The 16,161-nt window shown below is 43.7% G+C and overlaps 1 protein-coding gene and 1 long non-coding RNA gene across 2 annotated transcripts in view; both read right to left on the bottom strand.

The window, feature by feature from the left end:
• Positions 1-2,090, bottom strand: part of LOC146176363 (uncharacterized) — a 37,395-nt gene extending 35,305 nt beyond the window's left edge. Inside the window, exon 1 of the mRNA XM_084581288.1 lies at positions 2,006-2,090. The gene's annotated coding sequence lies outside the window, so the exon portion shown is untranslated. The remainder of the gene's footprint in view (positions 1-2,005) is intronic.
• Positions 2,091-3,798: 1,708 nt separating this feature from the next.
• The window catches only part of LOC146176362 (uncharacterized), a 34,130-nt gene continuing 21,767 nt past the window's right edge, over positions 3,799-16,161 (bottom strand). The window contains exons 2-4 of the long non-coding RNA XR_014701523.1: positions 5,559-5,609; positions 5,442-5,474; positions 3,799-3,850 (exon numbers count right to left, since the gene is read on the bottom strand). This is a non-coding gene — a long non-coding RNA (uncharacterized LOC146176362). The remainder of the gene's footprint in view (positions 3,851-5,441; positions 5,475-5,558; positions 5,610-16,161) is intronic.

Raw genomic sequence — 16,161 nt, 5'->3', positions numbered from 1 at the left:
TTGTGGCGGTAGGAAGATGAAAGGAAAGTGCGCAGGCCTGCTACTTGCTCTGTAGCTGAGCTACCTCCACTGCCTCGTATGTACAGAAGAGGGCGACGAGAAGGTGAAGCGTGGATGTTCCTAGCCCTACGGGGTTGAGACGGTATACGTCAACGCCGCTTGCGACGGGGGCTAGCCAGCCACCAAATTTTTATCTGAGAATGCGCCTTTACCTTCCTCTGAACCAATTATTATTATTATTATTATTATTACTATTATTATTAATATTATTTTTATTGTAGACCGTCATTGCACCCGCCACCGCTTAGGTGGTGGACGACGGCTGTCGCGGCGTGCGTTTTTCTCTCCCTCTTTTTTTTTCTTTTTCCTCTACTTTCTCCCTTCTGTCTGTTGTTGTTGTGGCTGTAGGAAGGAAAAGAAAATGAACGGGCCTGCTACTGGCTCTGTAGCTGAGCCACCTCTAACTGCCTGATTTATTTATAGGAAGGAAAAGGCGCGGTAACTGTCTCACTTGTTTTCTGTGGACACCGCAACTGCGCCGTAAGGGAAGGGAGGAAGGTGGGAGTGAAAGTGGAAAGAGAGAAAGAGGAACCGTAGTGGAGGGCCACGGAGTAATTTCGACCACCTGGGGATCTTTAACGTGCGCTGACATCGCACAGCACACGGACGCCTCTTCTTTTCGCCTCCATCGGAAAGCAGCCGCCGAGGTCGGGTTCGAACCCGGGTACTCCGGCACAGTAGTCGGGCGTCTTACCAGTACGCCACCCCGGCGGGGCCCTCCACTGCCTTGTGCGGACAGAAGAGAAATTAGAGAAGAAAAAGAATAGGGAGAGAAAGACGCGCGCCACAACAACAGCCGTCATCCACCACCTAAGCGGCGGTGGGTGCAATGACGGCCTACAACAGATAAAAATTCGGTGGCTGGCTAGCCTCCACCGCAAGCGGCGTTGACGTACCGTCCCAGCCTCGTAGGGCCAGGAACAGCAACACGTTTCCGTTCTGTCTGCACGAGGCAGAGGAGGTGGCTCAGCAACAGAGCCAGTAGCAGGCCCGTGCGTTTTGTTTTCCTTCTTCCTACAGCCACAACAACAACAGAAGAAAAATAGAGAAGGAAGGAAAAAGAAGAGGGAGAGAAAGACGCGCGCTGGAACAACAGCCGTTGTCCAGCACCGAAGCAGTGACGGGTGCAATGACGGCCTACAACAGATAAAATTCGGTGGCTGGCTAGCCCCCGCCGCAAGCGGCGTTGACCTGCCGTCCCAGCTCCGTAGGGCCAGGAACTGCCACCCTTCGCTCTCTCATTGCCTGAGTCGCTTTTGAACGTCACACTCCATTAGCCTAGCTACATCTTGACAGGGATTCGAATTCATGCATATATATACCTCTACTTGAATTCCGCTAATTGTAAGTGTGTGCGTCCATCGAGACGTGTGGCTGATATTGCGCCTATCTTTCCCCAAACTCAACTGAAGAAAGATTCTAAACATTCAAGGAATGAATTTCCAGTGTTAAATTTTAAACGCGCTGCCATGTCTACAGTTAAAGCGAAGCGTCAGCGTGTTCCCTAATTTTTGCTTGCTATTGGTTTTAGCATTTAGCGCGAAAAATTACCTGATGATTGTTCTGGAAAAATAAATCAAATGCAGTGTATGCATGCTATTTATGAACTAACTGGCAAGCACAGACACAACTACACGAAGGAAAGATCGCCGTCGCAATAAAATTGATATCGGCATGCGATTGCAGACAAACTAGACACAATACTAAGGGTCCTCTTTCTCTCTTTCCACTTTCATTCGCAACTTCCCCCTTCCCTTACGGCCCTGTTCAGGTGTCCACAGAGCAAGTGGGACCGATACTGCGCCTTTCCCTTCTTGTGAACCAACATTATTATTAGTTCTTCCTAGCGAGTGACCCAGAATATGCAGTGTTGACGTGTCGCATAAGCGATTCACTTTTCGTGCATGCGCTCATAATTAAAATAAAAAAACACAGCACTACTTACGATGTTGTTTCTCCTGCCGGAGAAGAAGTGTGAACTGTATCAAAAACACTGCAACAGCAGCAGGGGTTGACTACTCCTGATAGCATCTCTAGTGAAGCACATAAGGACGACCGGAAAACACAACCGTATGTAACACGGATTTCATATTATGTATAATCATATTCTCAGTGTAGTGCCAAAGGCGGGGAAGATTTTTTTGTGAAGCTTGCAAAATTAGGCGGAAAATTTTTGAAGTCGCGGGCTTTGCCAGCGGTTATATGATACAGCTTGGCAGCGCAATCGCAGATCTAGTTCATGGCGGGGTTCTGCACTGCATAACCATGTCCTGCCCTGCGCTGTTTTCAACTAGGATGCAGGCCAGCCATCACTTATAGTAGATGTTCATGAAACTTGTGCTAAACCTTGTTCTTGTACAAGGCAGGATGCTAAATTATCAGTCAGTGTGCGAAGCAAACGTCGAAATCTTTGAATGTACACTTTCCTCTAAAAATAAGTACCCTGTTCTTGAGTTAATATATGGCGGTAATGAAAGCTATTGATAGGACAAGCTTTCTCGACGTGTTTAGGTTGACTAAAGCTGAAGCTTAATTTCTTATGGAGAAAATATGACAGATTGCTGTTCTTCATTTGTGTTTTTTAAACGTGAAAACCTTCTTGGATCATGCATGGCTTAAACAGAACCTGTCATCACAGCGTATCAGCATTGAACTGACACTCAACAAAAACATTTCGCCATCACCAGGAGTCGACCCACCATACGAGCAGATCAGCTTCCTTTTCCCATGTGCTAGAACACTGAGGATAGTATCGTCACAGCCCGTTGGCTAATGTAAAACCGAAAAGCACATTCGCGTTTTGCAGAAAACCTCGCCGTACGTTTCCATCAAGTTCGAACTGCAACACAATCTCACTCGTTCATTGAACATCGCCATCTACATGTAGCTCCATCTGCGTGCCGCTCCATCATTCAACCTAAGTACCTAAGTATATGCGCTCTGGTATAGCGAGGCCGAATTTTGCCAGCGTAGTTTCGGGCGAATATATCAGGCGGCGTGATAGTACTGGCAATACCTTTGCATTACTGCGCCTAAACAGATTTAAATGCACCTGTAGAAGTTTTGCGTCCGTTCCTGCCTTGTATATATAAGAGATAGTGGCTTCCTGGGAAACAGAGCTCTTTAATATTAGTCGCTACAAAACTTCACATAGCACCCCTGCATCCAAAAACGGTGGTTTTGATCAGTTTTGATGAGTATTGAAGGAATAGTGCATTTACGAATAATGCCGGAACCCGCGGCCATTGAAATAAATTGTTGTGCCCCAGTTGCAAACTTTCCCATGGTTGATAAATGCGTAACACCTGGAAAATAACTTGATGATTTCCACCAGCGAAAATTCTTAGCCACAACAGACGTAGGGGTAATTAATTCTGGAAAGAGGAAAAAAGTGTTCAAGAAGGCAAAGATGGCTATAGCAGAAGCCTTCTATTGACCGCTTCTAGTAGTCGTGACAAATCATCGGCACCCGAAAGGACGTAATAAAATGTCATTTGTGAAGCGGAGTTTCCCAATCGGTATGATCCAAAAGCTCTACTGAGAACAAACGCCCGCCCATGGGAACTAACTGAGCAAATATTAAAGAAAAGCGGAAGGACCACCGCTGCCATGCTGCACTTGCCTAAAGTGGTTTCCTGCGTGGTGTATCCAGTGCCTGCGAGTGATAACATAGGCATTCTATCAGTACACTTTATTCACCAGCACCCTATGCAGGTCAAATGTGCATTAATTCACTAACCGTAAGAGGTGTAACCCGTCGGTCCTGCTTGTCCGGTGTATTTGCTGTCACCTGTGAGGAAGTAGAGTTATCCCCATGAGTACCACATAAAGTACACATTGCAGTTTTCCAGAAATATTCATACGCTAGAAGCCCCTGAGGAGAGAATGTAGTCTGGAAGTCGAGTTATGCGTCTCAATGACTGCACAGACTTTACCAGCTAGGCGACATCACAGGAAGTGGTAAAGATTATGCTACAGATCCGGAGACCAGTCGTAGCCGCCGATGAGTTACCCGCCCCTTGTGTTTGAGAAATACTCACATATGTTTTGCAGATAATGACATTATTTTGAGGAGAAAACCGGTGAGCGTATATTTTAAACGGGTTATAAGAAATGCGCACTGAATTAAAATAACACAAATACATACCTTTGAAACATGACCATCTGTTTAGTCGAGTTATTAAAATACGCATTAAAATTTCCCATTAGCACTTTGACATCTTGATCGCAATAGTGATTTATTTATTTATGGCACTGAGTTTGCCACATGCCATAAAATGTGTTGTTGGAGTCACAAAAATGGGTGGAGTGCATCCATGTGTAAGAAGTCACATAAACTGCGTGCATAAGTGTTCTTCGTTATCCATAAGTCAAAATATTCATATATCACAATAGTGAGGAAAATTGAAGCAGATCGAAAGAATTAATATCCAGTACATGGAGTTAGGAACACCCAAATAGAGTAATGAGTACTGTTGAACATAGAGCGTCGCAGTTGATAGGCTAATTGTATTCCTTTTTCGTGCACTGTAGCGGAGCATACCTCACAAAATCTTCCTAAATTGCTCATTTCGCGTGCTCACTTAAAACATCTACACAATTTTCCGAAGTTGTGGAGGGCGCTGCCATATTGTGCGCTTGGTTACTCTCGTAGCACAGGAAAGAGTTGGCGACTCTTCCCCTTAATAGCCCAGTCAAACCGGTTTCTATGAGGGTCGTAAAAAGACATCCTGCCCATTTAGAAAGATGAGCTTATTTCCTCTACAGCGGCCGAGGAAGGACTAAGAGGGATCTAGTGATTCTTACATGTGACGGCTATACAAAATATGGATTAAAAAGCGAGCACACTTTGGGGTGTTCATGCCGTAATTTTGATATATTTTCCAGGACCAGGGCTTTGGCAGCCGATCAGTTAACAAAATGGAAAATGAAACTGACTTAAAGCATTTAACATGCTGTCAAAGCTGAAGCAGGGCTACTTTGTACAGGCGAATTCTTTCTCTGGTAAATATTCCAATTAATGACATGATACAAACTCAAGGCGACTTTAATGATAATAATGATTCTTCTTGATAATTAATCTCTATGGTCACAATAAAAAATCAGTGAAGGGAACTGAGAAAATTTCTTAGTGCATATAAACCGAGACTGTCGACGGTTGTTAGAAAACGGTTGTCGCGCCTTCGAGAAGGCCGCTTCTCGAAGGCGCGACAATTCATGGGTACCCAAAAAGTGCTTATTAAAGGTAGTCACTTTTTCAAAAGTTGTTTACCAACTGGTATGATCCAAAAACTCTGCTGGGAACAAACGCCTTTTTAAAGGAAGTAATAGAACAAGGTTAAATAAAGGTGGGTTGAACACAGCTGCTATGGTGCACTTGCCTGTAGTCGTTTTCGGCGTGGTGTATCCAGTGCCTGCGAGTGATAACATATGCAATCTATCAGTACGTCTTATTCTGCAGTATTTTACAATGGTCGACAGTGCAATAATTCACTAACCGTAGGGGGGGTAGCCTGTAGCATCCGCATATCCAGGGTATCCGCTGTAACCTGTGCAGAAATAGCGTTGTTAGCATGAGCAGCATACAACCCCAGTGAAAAACCCCTATGAGTCACAATAACCTCATACAAATTCTCATACTAAACTCGTACTAAACGCATACAGATCTCATATAATCTCATACTAAACTCATTCATCATATGAGAAATATATGAGTATTAATGAGATTTGTATGAGTTTTGCATGAGAAATTTTTATGGGTTATTGTGACTCATACGTTTTTTTTTACTAGGAAAAGCGCACTTTGTACTGTTCTTCATGGAATATCTGTGCACTAGCAACGTCTGAGGAGGGGATATAGTCTGATAGTGAGTCTAATCGCCTCGTGATTTCATAGGCGTTTCCGAGTAGGCGACGTGGAAGGAAGTAGTGAGAATCATGCTACAGAGCTGGAGACTATAGTCGTAGCCACTGATGAGTTGCTATGTATAAACTGCTGGGAAGGAATTGAAGACTGAACTTTTGGAGACTTTTTGTTATGCACCGTTACCCGCCCTACGTGTTTGATTGAGAAATACTAAAACATGTTTTGCAGATAACCGTAGTGCTTTGCGGAGAAAACTTGGGAGAATTTGTTTAGAAGGAGTAAATGCGCTCTGAATTAAAATAGCAAATATACCGCCTTCTTTAACGCAATCATCTATTGAAGTTAAGTTATCAAAATACACAGGAATATTACCAGTAGCACTTTGAAACCACGGTCACCATGTCAGAAGAACCTGAATCAATCGAAAGTGTAATTATTCAGTTCTTGCAGTTAGGGAGGTGAACCCTAATAAAGTAACGAGTGCTGTTGAATGTAAAGTATTGGAGTTGATACCCTAATTGTTCTCTTTCGTACACTTATGCTGATACCACATAAAGCCCTCCTAAGTTGTTCATTTCAGTTCTTCACTTCAGTCCTGTCTACAAAACTTCGCTAAGGGTTCAAAGGCGCTGCTATATTATTGTGCGCTGGGTTGCCTTCATCAACCCAGAAAAGGGTTCACGACTGTCCACTTTAACAGCCCAGTAAAAAGTACATCGTGTTCATTTAGAAAGATGACTTATTTTTCTTGCAGTGGCAAAGGAAGGAACTAAGTGTCATCAAGGGATTTTACACATCAGGCTATACTAAACCTGAATTCAAAGTCCAGCTCAATTGGTGTGTTCATGCTGTATTTTGATATATATTGTAGGACCGCTGCTTTGGCGTCTAATCTGTTAAGGAAATGAAAAGTAACTTTATATTTAATGTACAACACACTGACTTGAAGCGGTCAACATGGCGTCAAAATTCAAACTCGGCCACTTTGCGCAGCACAATTTCTTTCTCTGATAAATATTACAATTGATCAGACGATACAAAATCAATGCGATAAATAATAATAATTCTTCTTGATATATAATCTCGATGGTCACAATACAAAGCTAGTGAAGAGAACTGAGAAAAGGCCATAATGCATTCAAACCGAGGCCTCCTACAGTAGTTAGAGTTGTACAAGCGAGCGAACCTGAGAGAAACTCAACTAAATTCAGTGACTGACCACCTCTGGTTGCTTCGTTAATATATTTGACGCGACTATGCTGCTATGGTTAAATAAAAGCAAAACTCGACACGTTCAGCACCCCTTTTATTGGAATAGTTAGTCTAAACATGAGTAAAGAGTTCATTTTCTTGCAAAACCAAAATGACGAAAGCATCTCAATCTCTAAAATAAACCAACAAAAAGTGGTCACTGAGTCCGTTTCGAAAATACGCCGAGAGGGGTGGTTGGTTTATTAGGTTTAACGTGCCAAAGCAACTAATTCTATGAGTGAGGGCGTAGTGAAGGGCTCCAGAAATTTCGGCAACCTGGGGTTCTTTAACACCGAGAGGGAGTACTTGAAAATCACTTGAAGATTGAGCAAGCCAAGCCTACGGGGAGAAACTGAAGCAGAGGGTGCATTTAGGGACGTGGTAAGAAATATGGCAACGCCGTATAAAGCGCATTAATAATCATTCATTAAAGCAGGGCCTGATTATTTGTCTCATTTGTCTACTATGCGATTTTACTGGTGCGTTTGAAATGCCACTTTCTTTACTGAAATTCAAGGAGGGCTAGTTTATTGTCTGCATTCAGTTGACTTGTAGTTTTTTTTATATCATGAGGTACGCTCGCAAAATCTCTTAACCCTAGCCATGGACCTTTTTCTCGGGCCGAAAAGAAGGCGAGACTAAAGCTTACTCATTGCTGAGGTGTGCAGTCACAGTAGGGTGCAGTAGGGGGCAGTCACAGTGCAGTAGGGGTAGGTAAAGTCGAAGAATGTGTCTCTCCACTGGCGGACAAGGAATCAACAACTCACGAATCTTGCTTTGAACTGCGAACCCAACGAATCATGAAATCGTCTTTCTCACTGGCACGAGGTAATGGTGGTACCCTAAACTTCTTCACCCTCTACCGGTCGTGAAATCAGTTTTATATAAGCAAGGGGCACAGTCGTATAATTTAGAGACGACTAAATTTATAGCAGCCTGTACCGGAATCTGCCAGGTGCCACTAAGTTCAAAGATGAGAATGTTGAATTGCCTGTCCATAATGTCATGAGTGAATCCCAGATTGAGTGACCAAAAATCTTGCAGAAGCAGAGAGTTAAGCAGTTAAACGCAATATATATTAAGAAGTATCCGCATCCCTTTGATGGACACAGGGTGCAGAAAAAAAACCCTCTTTAAATGGTGAATGGTTGCTTCTAATCATGCGGACTCAAATTTTTAAATTCTGAAATTGTAAAAAACGACACAGCGTCATTCCTTTCTTTACGTGACTTGGATCTAATATAAGCTTGGCTTAAATTTCGATTATATGTATTTTCACAGTTCACAATTTTTATGCTCAACTGCTGTCTTGTCTAGTTTAGCGTTTTCGTTCCAGTTTTAATTCCACTTTAATGCCTATGTTTCCAACACATTCCTATCTTTACAACAAGAAGTTTGAGAGTCACAAGGTAACTAAAATGTGTAAATTGAAAAATGGCTATATAAACTGCCGCGTGATGATTTGCACAACGGTTCAAGTTCGACGGTGGTTCACCAGTATGAAAACATTATGCGATGGCATCTTTGTCCTTTTCACTATGCTTTGTTTATTTATTTTTTATAATTAATTATGAAGGGAACAAGAAAATAACAAACAGTGTTATGATGAAAACACTTCCTACCCACCTGCCATTGAAACTGAACCAACGACCTCAGAATATCGCGTTCGGTGCTCTTACCGATTGGGATACACGACGGCAGTCCAACCTTGTGCTTCTTCGGTATTATTGTTGCTTGTTACCGAACGTTAAGTGTTCACGAGCGCCAGCTTCATCCGCAGCTGCGGAAATGGAACGTCCTGTATACAGCTAGTGTAACGTGGAACGTGGTGTAATGGTTTCAACAATTTCAGTAGTCTTTATAATGACAAGTACAGTCCGCACAAAAGCCAACTTTAAATTTCGCCGTTGACTTTCCTGTACGTGAGCGGCTGCAAAATCATTCTGCTTCCCCCAGTTATGTTTTTGGGAAATCATTGGCTCTTTCGATGACGCCTTTCACTACAACTTTTACTCGTGTGAAAATGTTTAGTGCGTAGCAATACTAGGTGCAATCACATATTTCGCCGATGCATATTGTCATTCCACCGAAAACAGCAGCAACGGAAGTGTCGGCGGTGTCATACTTCTGCGAAGTGGAACGCGTTCTTAGTGCCACACAAGAGGCACTTGCATATTCAATGATGCGCATTCCTATTTATTTTAAGTGTTACTGAGCACGTGAGCATACACATCAGCCTCCAGGGGCTTTATCATGCACCTGGTTCACTCTAGAAAAATTGTTAGCCTGATAACGCACTAACGAAGACGCATGGGTACCTTTAAAACACTTCAATCTACATTTGTTTCGACGGGAAATTTCGAAATGAATACTTTTTAGTGACCAGAATCTCTAAAAAAGATATAAAATTTGTGGGGCTCAAATGCAGGGCCGATTCACCTCGAAGCCATGGCTGATGATTTCGACTGAGTTTCATCCTCGCCGTTGGCAGGTGCTAGCTTGGTGCTTCAGAAATAGCGCGCTTGAAACCATGCAGGTAAAAGAATGAAAATTGCCAAGGAAAAACTATCTCAAGTGCTCTCTAAAGCGCTGACAACATATATGCGCAATATGGTCGGCTTTTTTGCGCACGTTATTCTATCATGACTGAAATTCCCGCCCGAAATGACATCAAGTCAGATTTCACAATCACAGAAAGCCTACTGTCCGCTTCGTATCACTCCCATTTTTCTTGCTTCTAACTCCCTATACCATGCCCACGTATTTCTGCTAGCCGACACTCACTTACTTGAGAACGCGATGGTAGATCGGAGCATGGGCTGGAACAAGCTTTCTGTTTATTTACTTTTTATTTTTGCTTATAATATGTCACTATCAAAGAACAATACCTCAAGCCGTCTCTCCATTTTATTTTCCACACCTTCGAGCACCACGTTCATCAATAAGTCTTCGTAGGGGTATTTCTGCCCTGTATTTCTGCGTTGCCTTGTTGAGAAATGTAACGACGTAAATGCCACTACATGCAGCATTGCTCACCTCGGTTAGAATAGGACCTTTTTTAGCGCTATATATGTGACGATTCTTTTTGTGCGACTACATCAGTCAACGTCCAGGTCATAACTTCTTTTCAGGGCTCTTTCTTTTCTTCTAAGCATCCGCCGAAATACACCATAAGAAAGGATTTGATGCTAAAATGGCGAGAATTGGGCCTAGTTGGTTATTCATATTGGTTTCAGGCAGGCAGGCACGAAGTTCCTGTGGTGTTCACGGCACCCAAAAAGCTATCGGGGTTGTGCGCAAAAATAAACAGACTCGATGAGACACCCAAACTACGTTGCACCACCAACCATGAGAGGAAACACGTAGAATGCGATACAGGCGTGGTTTATTCCATCCCCCTCTCATGCGGATTGAAGTATGTCGGCCAAACGGGTCGGTGCATAAACAAAAGGCTAAATGAGCATGCTAACAATTGCAAATCAATCGCGCATCCAGGGAAGCTGGCTACGCATTGCCAGCACTGCAAATGTAAGCCTCAATTTGAAAAAACCGCTGTTATTTCGCATTCTGATAATAAAACCGAAAGAGAGATCACAGAAGCGTTTGAAATAAAATCCGTCGGGGCCGATATGTGTATCAGCAACGTGTCACTGTCGTTGTCTGCGAAAGAAGTTGATTTGCTTAGATTATCGCGATGAGTGTGTCTAGTTGTATGCCTTTGTTACCTGCGATGATTGTTTTCTCATGTTTCCTCGTTGCTTATGTTTGTTTGATGACGACCACGTTTTGTGTATAAAATGACTTCCGTTTCATCCATTAAAATCAGTTGTTAGTTCGCGCTCCGTGGTGTTTGTCTTTTCTGTTGTTTAATGTGTTAGCGCGGTGAAACCAATAGGATTTGATGGCATGATGATCAAACTGGCTCAGCAGTTTGAAAGTTAAAATTTCAAATGTTTATGCAGCTCTTGTTTTTGGAATTATAAATACGTTGAGCGTTAGTCATTCTCATCGTCCCTAATTTGCGAGTTTTCGAGATAGCACGCTTCCCAAGACTTTCCACATATGTACAGGAACCATGTTGTGATTGAAATTACCGAGCGTGCAGGTGCCGCCGTTATGGCCATATCTTGTCCTAGAGGACTTGCAAAAGCGACAAACGTGACTTGGGTTTGTTTAACAGGAACAATGGTTTATACAAGACGGTAACAAAATGTTTATCTGCGTTCACACGCTGTTACAGTCAAAATAATTCCTATTACCAGCAACTTATATGAACATTCCTAGCGTTCATGGCACTGTTGGAATGTGTTCTCGAAATCATCTTTCCGGAACGTATCAAGCACGCTCTCCGATTCACGCTGCATGTCCATAGTGACGTTAACAGAAGTTGCCTTGAACTGCAACGTCACCTTTTGGCATAAGGTGAAGACTTTAGGAGCTCGATCTGGCCATAAAGATGAGCGCAGCAAGTGGATTCATATTACAGGGCTCTATAACAGGGTGTATTCCCGTCGTATAACCATCTATTGTTCGCTTGCCACAGATTCAGTCACTTTCGCTGAACAAGCTCCCTCAGAAATGCTAAAATATGCCATTCGAACGCGATATTGATGGATGAAGGAAAGGTTCTTGGTGCACAGTGCCGCAAAATGTATAAAATGCTATGAGCCAGCACTCGGCCAAGATGCAGAACCACATCTTCAATTTTGTGGCAATAGGGATCATGGGGTTTTCAGGGGTGTTCTCCAGTCTCACTACCAAGTCACACCGGAGAGCACAACTTTCGTCGCCAACCGTAACGCTGGATATGTCATACCGCGACAATGGCAGATCATTTGACAGACTTGTAGTCGTGTTCGTTCTTCTCTGTGACATCATCGCCAGACAATCTTGCAGCATAATAGCGCATGTTCACATCATACGTGAGGGTTGCATAGACTTCTCCGCGTGCGACCTTGAAAATAGCAGTAATTATGACATTTTTTTTTCCTATAGTCATCAGGTCACTAAACTGATGGACACCTCTTGCAGGGTGAGTTTCGTGAAGGTGCTCTCATGCGGGATCTCTGGGGGTGTTGTAGGGATGTTGTGGCTCTTTTGGATCAAGTGCACTGCTCAAAACAGCTTGCATGAGCCACTGCGAATTTCCCGAAACTTGCCGACGCAGGCCAAATGTCTTTGGGGCAGATTTTCAAGTTCAACGTTCGACTTCACATTAGCTTTTTGTTTACCGCACTGACAACGACGTAACTGCACACAGATCACAGCACAGGACAAAGAAGCGACCCGGGAAAAACCGCGACCGGGAAATGCGACAGTGTTTGTAGCCTTCTGTAGTACTCTTTTGGTGTGTTGAAGCATGTCAAGAGACATTTTTATCAGATGAAATAGGGTCAATTCCATTCGCAGCGAACGTTTGCTAGTATTGAGAACGGATTGCTACGGTCATTATCAGCATCATCAGCCTGATTATACCCACTACAGGGCGAAGGCTTCTCCCATATTTCTACAATCAACCCGGTTTTGTGCTAGCTGCATCCACTTGACCCCTGCGAAGTCTTTACCTCATCCGCCCTCCTAACTTTCTGCCGCCACCTGCTACGCATTCCTTCCCTTGGTTGAATTGCCTGAATTGCTGCGGTAGTCTGTTTCAAACCGTGACCGACCTCTAACTGAACGCAGACTCTGCTTGGTATTGCATGTTGGCCTATTGGAAGCACTCAATTCTGAGAGTTATGTGAGTCGTTCATGGGAAGGTTGCCCGAATTAAATGGCTCGGCTGAATGGCGGGATAAGAAATAGCCTTTCGCCCTGCACTGGGTCTTGTGAAGCTGATGAAAGGGATGTCGGTAATGTTATGAGGCCAACAAGCAGTAATTGTACAGCGTGAATGTAATAAAGGAGGTTTTAAAGTTTACACAAGCATTTCTTTATAAGCCATGCACAGAATTAGTTTTGCATCGAATGCTTGATTTCAGAATCATGGCGCCCTCAACACGCTACCACCATTCCTTCCATTGCAACTGAATACTGAAGTTGTTTTGTCTAGATATAGTGTCTAACGTCCAAAAATGACTCTGAGGATGAGAGACGCCTATTGGAGGTTGGGGGGATAGCAAAATACACAGGTGGCATGCTTTCAGCCTAAATCGAAAACCAACCTCTGCAGCCAGAATTAAGTCACGCATACTTGATTTACGTGAGCCCCATAACCACACAGCCACCACGGTGTGGCAAAATTTGGTTTGTATGAGACGGCAAACGCTTGTGAGGACACACTATAGCAATTCAATTGCGCCAGAAAGTCCATTCTATAAGTTATTGAAAGAGGAAGAAGCATAATGGACTCTTAGGAAACACTTTTTAAATGCGAAAGCTTTTCTAGGGGCATGGGATGAATTCTCTTGCACGAGAGTTGTGCGCGAGATTTGTCCGCGAGATCTATCATATTCCGCGACATTCCGCGAGTTGTGTTCTCCATGTCTAGAATTGCGGCCATCTACAATCCCACACTTGAACTCGCGCCAACGAACGCCAAGCGACCGGAGAAATGGTGTGCCGTGCATACTCACACTTCCCGGAGAAAGTGCGACCGTTCCCTTTTCTTTCTTGTAAAGTAATTACAAATATATTCAGTAATGCAACGAACGTCGATGAGAGGAAAACGATGAAAGGCAAATTATATAGCAGAGGAAATATAGGCTTTCGTCATTCTCGTCGTAAGAGAGATCTAAGGAGGTTGGAGGTTAAGAAGGGGATTGGAGATTACGTCTGAAAATGATAAACTCAGAGCTTTAAAGGAAAGAAAAAATACTATTTATTATTTCAGAAACGATACCATTTCATCCTTGTGACGCTTCTGGCGATGGTTTATTGTCTTGAGTAATTGCATCCTTCAAGCTGTCAAAAGTTGCAAACAGGAGAAAATCTCTGCAACAAACGATGGAGCGCTCAGTGCGCGAAGACAAATACAAATATTCATTGTACAGCGAATGCCTCGATTTTTGTTTCTTATTTATATGAAGTACCGCATCTGACAATGAAGAGATTCACGCGGTAAAAAGTTGTGCGTAAAAACGATAGGCCATGTTCAGAAACGAGTAAAAGATTACATCAGCACATTGCCTTCACGACAATAATTGAGTACATACAGATGTTCGCTCAAGGGCAGAAGCCAATACTTTTACACTGAAGCAAAAACGGTAAATGTCACTCATACGCCATTCCCTAATGTTTTAGAATATTCGCGATCTGAGCACATATTGACTTCTCCTTGCAAACATTCTTTGTGGTTTTTTATGCGCTTCTCAACTTACAGATGTGTGCTGTTTAGGTATTGTGCAAGGTGATGTGCAGTGCAGGGGCAGTTTCAGGAATGCTTTATGCATAAATGTTGAGCATCAGTTCCGCATGAAGCAGAACTGGATCTTCACATTGTGGATATCTAGCATTTAAATGCTGAGAATTCCCTCTCGTATTAGCGGCTTATCCTTCTGATTCATTTGAAATTATGTTAATGGGGGTTTTAGCAAAAGCCTTCTTCCCCGTCGTTCTTGACGGGTGCGCATAAAGTAGCTTCTCACACTTTTTCTCATTTCCTTCTTCAGGTTTATAAAAGCGAAGCTTACTAGGCTATATCGCCATCGAAGTGTAGACGAAATTTGTCTGCCAATATGCCGTCGCAGTTGAAGTCATCGTTTGGATTTACCCATTGATAAAAAATCGTCCTTCGCTGGAAATCGAACCAGTACCCCTATGAGCATCAGCCAAGAACACTATCCAAATGCGTCACATCTTTCACACGAGGAACGTATTTCTCTCTGTCTAGTTTTCCTGCCGTCTCTAAGGCGACGTAGGAGTCGCAACGACAACGGCTTCACCCCGACTGCAGTAGAAGCATAAGTGTATCACGTGAGAAGGACAAGTGAGAGTCAACTTGCATAAGAAAGTCACTTTGCTATAAGAAAATTCACGAGAGAGGAGCGAATCAGTACCTCCAATCCTACACTTGCTGGAGGTCTGCAAAGAACGCGCCTTAAGGAAGGCACGGGAGGAGCGACGGTGTGCCATCCAATCCCTTACTTTCGGGAGCGCTGGAAAGAATGCACGCGAAGGAAAGAGAATTTCCAGTGCTCTCACGAGCCGCTGCCAACGCGACCAAAAAGGCAAGAAAGTCTGGGCCCTGGCACTGCACAGACTCTGGACAGATGATCCGATTGTGGTATACACTGATACCCGCTTTATGCATCAGGCACACAGGCAGCTATAATGGCTGTGCACTGTAATGGCAGCAACCATTTAAGTCTCATCAATAACTACATCTGAGGAAGTGGCTACCGCTTTAGCCATCTCTTTCTCGGTCGCCACCAAAAGTATAGCTGACTCTCAAACAGCCATCTTGAATTTTAACTCTGGACGCATTTCTCGGCAAGCCAGCAGGATCTCAGGCGCTGGACCCCAACAAGAAATGCTACACTCAACTGGGCGCGAGTTTATATGGGAAAATTCAGAAACGAGGAGGCCACGCCCTCGACAGAGATCTTACTCCCCGCACGGGAGAGCGCCATGCCACTTACGTCGATGAGGAGTGTCCGATAGACATCAGAAACATTCTTAAATACTGTAGCTCGGATGGACAGATATACGCACTTTCCACCCATCGCTATCCAACATGCAATAAGCTTACTGGCGGCGGCTACAATCTTCTACACTCATATACCCGATAGTCATGCACGGACGTTTCCCGACATTTCCTCCGCCTCCTGCCGACTATGCGATAAACAAGCCGATTTCGTTTCTGGTATTGGCCACTAGTTCCACTGACTTAGATCCTCCTGCCCCACAGGTGGCACCCACTTACTAAGGACAGCTCATTGCGAGCCCGTTGATATAAGATCAGCTACTAACGATCACCAATGCCACTCATAACCTGGCCCTCGAGGGCTGGCACTACACTTTTAAGGGAATACCGTTTCACGGCCCCT

This window comes from Amblyomma maculatum, chromosome 10 (assembly GCF_055883805.1).
Source record: "Amblyomma maculatum isolate TAMU_Amacu chromosome 10, ASM5588380v1, whole genome shotgun sequence".
NCBI classification, from domain to species: Eukaryota; Metazoa; Arthropoda; class Arachnida; order Ixodida; family Ixodidae; genus Amblyomma; species Amblyomma maculatum.
The sequence above is the reverse complement of the archived record's forward strand: the minus strand, read 5'-3'. Positions and strand labels throughout refer to the sequence as shown.